We start from the raw sequence: 5,424 nt of genomic DNA, 5'->3' as shown, positions 1-5,424 counted from the left end.
TCTCTAAGCAGTTAGCTAATCCCAACAGAGCTGGCCAGCTAACCAATCAGAGCAGACTGGGCTCTGGTTTCAGACAGAGGGTGAAAAGAGGTGCTGCAGCACAGGCAGTATGAGAACAATAAAGAGGTTTTTGAGCATTAAAGCATGGAGACATGTCACAGCAGAGAAACACAATACAAATATGAACCTGAAATGTATCATAATATGTCCTCTTTAACATTAGGCTTAAGGCCCTGGGTTTGTGTCTCATCATGTCTCGTAGACACAGCTACAGACCATGTTCTAACTCGGTTGTTGGCTCGTGCATAACTCTGCTGTTGTAAATCACATTCAACATCTCGTAAGTGATTATGTTTTTGTGTATCTTCCTGTTTAAATTCTTTAAATTCTTTAAATTGAAAGCAAGGTTTACACAAATTAATTAAAAAACCTGAGCAGAAGTGGGCTACCATGTTTAGTTTAAAAACTCCCCAAAGAGTTATTTTGAACACAGAACATCATCAGTGAGCTGAAAGGAAAGTCAGAGAGTGCTGTATCAAAACCAGGAAGAGCACAGACGCTCTTACGTTATCCTTCAAGTTAGGCTTTTTTAAGAAGATCATCTACAGGAACTGTAACAACTGTTTACAAACCGCTGCATGGCAGGCAGGCAGACAGACAGACAGAGAGGGGAGGAGCTAAAGCGACAGACAGACAGACAGACAGACAGACAGACAGACATTAGCAATACTTTACCAGCAGTTTGCAGGCGGCGGCAGGATTTGAGGCCAAATTCTTCCACCCTTTTTTCTCCTCCGGTTCTGCAGGAGCTCCAGGAGAGTTGTGTGTGTGTGCTGTGTGATGAAACTCAAAGTGTGTGTGTGTGTGTGTCTGTTTTATTTCTCGGTGTCTCTCAGATCGTAGGGCAGTTGTGTTGAGCAGAATAGGCTAACAGAGCTGTGAGGGAAAGCCAGGATTTGTTCTGCAGCTGGGACAAAAAGGAGAGAGGGAGTGAGAGAGAGTAATAAATAAATAAAAAGAGGGTGAGACAGAACTGTCTCACTGTCTAAGGGAAGACACTGCCAACATGCCGCAGGATAGTGAAGAAGGACAGTAAAACAGGCTGAAAGAAGTTCAATATTATCAAGTTGATCAGAAACAATGAGAGACAGGTTTATTAAACATGAATGCTGGTTCTCTTCTGTGGATTAAGCAAAAGAACCCACTTCAATGCCGAGAGAAAGACTTCATGTGAAAGACTTTTCTCTGTCTCTGTTCGGCAGCAGTGTATAAATAAAACCACACAACACACGTCGAGGAAAAGTCCTAAAGACACAACAACAAAAAAATAAAGGATTGTAAAAAAAATGTTATTTAAAAATGAGGGAATATGAGGAGAAAGACTTTACATGAAATAGTTAAAGCGGAAACTAACCATGTTATTATCCAGACTCACAGCTGGTAGTTTACTTGTAAAATAATTCAAACTAAACCATAACATCACTGCGACATAACAATGGCTGTCACAAAAAGAAATAACAAGAACAAATATTTCAGTAATTGTTTAACCACAATGTTCCATTGCAAACGTCTGTTCAGATGGAACTGAAGGAACTTTCCAAAAAGAAAAGCAGTTAACCCTCACATTGGAGAAGCTGCAACCAGAATGAGTGAAATGAGTGAGACAGGTAGAGACGACAGGAAGTTCTCTACTTTACTGCCACATAGGACATTCCTTCATCATGTAGTTCACTTTACACCAGCTTTAACACCAACATTCATCCAACCTGTACGATAAGTCAGAAAAACACATTAGGAGAGCAAGACCCTGCAAGTCAGTCAAAGCGGCAGATGTGAGGTCAGGTGATTCTGTCTCGGCTTGTCTGCAGCTGGAGAGCTGCCGCGAGAGACTTAGTGTCCCAGCAGCTTTATATGCTTTTTGTTCATTCGCCAAAATGAGAAAACATACATATTGTGCTGAAAAAGAGGTAAGGGGGTTGTGTGTTAAGGACAGATTAAAGGTTTTAAATAAAGACTCAAATAGTATAGACAATGCACACACAGGTACACATACCTCTTGGTAGAGACACCTGGACACACCCCTAACCAAATCTACTGGAAAACAGCTTTGTTAAACGGCATCTATTGCACGTCTGTCCGTCCTGGGAGAGGGATCCCTCCTCTGTTGCTCTCCCTGAGGTTTCTCCCATGTTCCCCTTTAAACTGTGGGGTTTTCTCTGGAAGTTTCTCCTTGTACGATGTGAGGGTCAAAGGACAGAGGGTGTTGTATTGTCATACTGATATTCTGTACACACTGTGAAGACCACTGAGACAAATGTAACATTTGTGATATTGGGTTATATAAATAAACATTGATTGATTGATTGATTGTGTGTTCAAGAGAGGGGAGAGGCTGTTAAAGAAAACAGTTCATTATCAGATGTCACTAAAGAAACACCAGGATGTTTCTAAAGTCTATATATTTGATATCTCGGTTCCATCAAAACTTTACAAATGTTTAAGAAGTTTTCACTGGAACTGAGACAACTTCGATGTATCAACATTTCAGCTGCAAAGTCGACCTCACACTCAAAGCATTTAGTCCTGTTTCCTCTCGCCTGTCAGATGAGGCCCAGTGTTCAGGTTACTATACAGATGTTGTTGCGCCCCCTGCAGGCCAACTGAGACAACTTTGAAAATGTTTGAAGGAGCTATAATCAAAGTCAAAGTCAACTTTATTGTCAATCTTGTAGTTTGTGTGTAGGCGTGTATAAAACTAATATGAAAACAAAAATTAATCTCTAACACCCTTTGCCATAAAGCTAGNATGTGTGTATAATAGGAAGATGAATCCACGAGTATATCCATCCAGGACTTCATGGATCGCGAGTCCTGGATCTTGAGTCGTGGCTGTGGTCCTGGATCATAAGTCCTGGATGGATATACTCGTGGATTCATCTTCCTATTATACACACATGCATTTCCAAACATTTGGACTACCTATGTTGCAAATGTATTATCTTTTCAATTTACACACGGCATCTATTGCACGTCTGTCCGTCCTGGGAGAGGGATCCCTCCTCTGTTGCTCTCCCTGAGGTTTCTCCCATGTTCCCCTTTAAACTGTGGGTTTTCTCTGGAAGTTTTTCCTTGTACGATGTGAGGGTCTAAGGACAGAGGGTGTCGTATTGTCATACTGATATTCTGTACAAATTGTGAAGTCCACTGAGACAAATGTAACATTTGTGATATTGGGCTATATAAATAAACATTGATTGATTGATTGATGATTTACACTCTTAGAAACATAAACGTTATGCTATACAACTTTTTGGGATTTGTAAGAAATACAGAGCCAGTAGTATGTGGACAACAGTACCATCTTAAGAAGCGGTCTTGCAATGGATCTGAATTCCTTTCATAGCAATAGGAGCTTAAATGTATCCCTAATGTTTTCATCCAACAAATATTATGTTTCTGGCACCATTTATTTAAAACAAAATCAAACAAGAATTACAATTAAACATTTTCAAACTTTTTTTAAATTGTACTATTTAAATGTTCTTTGGTTGTTGTTTGCTTCCCAGTGTTGATCGTGGACTCAGGCAGGGTCTTTTGCTCATTATGCTAACTCCCCAGTTGTTATTTTTATTGAAAAGGTTTTTTGTCACTGCTTATGGAAACTTAAATCCAATGGTTTTGTTGCACCAATGGATAAACAGTCTATTGCGATATTTAAAATTAAATATTGACATAGTTTGTTTGACTTTTAAAACTTTCAGGATTAAACATTATTTATGTATATAACAGATTTTTGTATTATTATTTTGAACTTTTTTAATTCTTTCAGGGTTATTTGTTAATAACTTAAAATATCACCAGTGCAGGAAAAAAAACAATTTGCTCTATTTGGTACCCATAATGCCGTCTGTCAGAGGAGTGACGCCCTCTCACAGTTGTCACAAGTGCTCTGTCTCGTGTCTCCCCTCGGACTGCATTAGTGTCAGCGTGCGCTCTGCTCTCCTCATTGTGTGTAATCATTGCTTTGTCTCTGGTGCCCTGACACACACCTCACTGCATGCAACTTCCGCAGCCCCCCCGGTACCCCCACCACCAAATCTCTTGCCGTCCCCTGCGCCACTGAGCTGCACTAGCCTCACACCTAAAGGGATTGCTGTCACGCTGAAAAGGCCAGGCTTGCTATGCCTGACAACTTGCATATTTGTACACCGCGATGCAAATGTTTCCCTGCTGATATTGTTTTGTCACTTAATGGTGACCCCCACTAGTGCGCCATTAAGAGCTAGGCATTCCACAGTCTCACAGACAAGGCATTTCGGTAAACTTGTCCCCATAGGACATTTTCAATACTTGTTCTTTTTGTTATCTACGTGCTATTGTGTGCTGCACAAACCCATTTTCTGCTTTATTTGTCCCCCGCTGCATGATGTTGCTGGGAACCCATGGGGGGGGTGTCAAGAGCCCTTCACCACTTTCTCGCTGAAAACTTTCTGCTTTTGTCTACGGTCTTATTTCTGTGTTAAGATGACACCTGGGAATGATCCCTGGGGTTTTGACGTAAATGGAATTCAAATTAAATGGATTAAATGCTATAATCATAACAGGCATAATAACTATTACAACTTTGGATATGTTTTGATCACGTCCGTCATTTAATTTTTTTACACTCAGCTCTGAACAATGGAACATTTTAGGCTCAAGCTGGAAATGAATATCTTGGATTGTATCAAATTGCCCTTCAATGAAATAACAACATACCATATGCAAGTTTGACTACTTGCTTTTAACTTAATTATTCTACATTTGCAAACTTATTGTAATTGATGTGACCCAAATAAACATCAGCAAAAGCTCCTATTGCATTAAAACAATAAATGTTGAATACAAACAGAAATAAATCATGTGTTCTACTTTCCAATGCAGTGTGCAACGTATGAGCCATATGGTGCCATATTCTGCTGCCACATAAGGGATTGGCCTGTCTCCATGGCGCACATAGTTTACCCTGTTACCTGTCACCACCTCAGCTTTGAGAGACTCCGTGTCAGCGATCACTGTCACCAGTCACATGGTTATGAATAAATCCTAGCTTTGAGCCTCTCACTTCTCGTGGTGGTGTGCAGGCGACGCTGTCACAAAGCCCTTTCAAGTTTCATTTTTGGAAAGAATCATTGGCTGAGATTTTTAAGGCTTTCCTTGTAAGATTTTTCATATCATTATTATAATATACGTAGCTGCAGACAGCCAAAGCAGTGGTGTTGTGGTGTTGTTATTCATTATCAATACAAACACTCTAAAGTTTAAAAGGTTTGGCTTGCCCTTGAAAGTACATAAATGTTATTATGGTCTACGGCAATACATTTTCAAAATGTAGGGGTTTCAAATTGTTTATCAAACCTTTTTTTTTCTGCCCTGAAAACAAGT

General features: G+C 40.0%; 1 long non-coding RNA gene across 1 annotated transcript; it reads right to left on the bottom strand.

Annotated features, from left to right (window-relative positions):
- Positions 1-834: 834 nt before the first annotated feature.
- On the bottom strand, positions 835-2,126 carry LOC104945198 (uncharacterized). Its single transcript, XR_798314.1, has 2 exons — positions 2,054-2,126; positions 835-967 (listed from the first exon to the last, which is right to left on the bottom strand). It is a non-coding gene; the product is annotated as an uncharacterized lncRNA (long non-coding RNA).
- Between the last annotated feature and the right edge of the window lie 3,298 nt (positions 2,127-5,424).

Source organism: Notothenia coriiceps, unplaced genomic scaffold, assembly GCF_000735185.1.
Source record: "Notothenia coriiceps isolate Sejong01 unplaced genomic scaffold, NC01 NC01_scaffold00009248, whole genome shotgun sequence".
NCBI classification, from domain to species: Eukaryota; Metazoa; Chordata; class Actinopteri; order Perciformes; family Nototheniidae; genus Notothenia; species Notothenia coriiceps.
The sequence above is the reverse complement of the archived record's forward strand: the minus strand, read 5'-3'. Positions and strand labels throughout refer to the sequence as shown.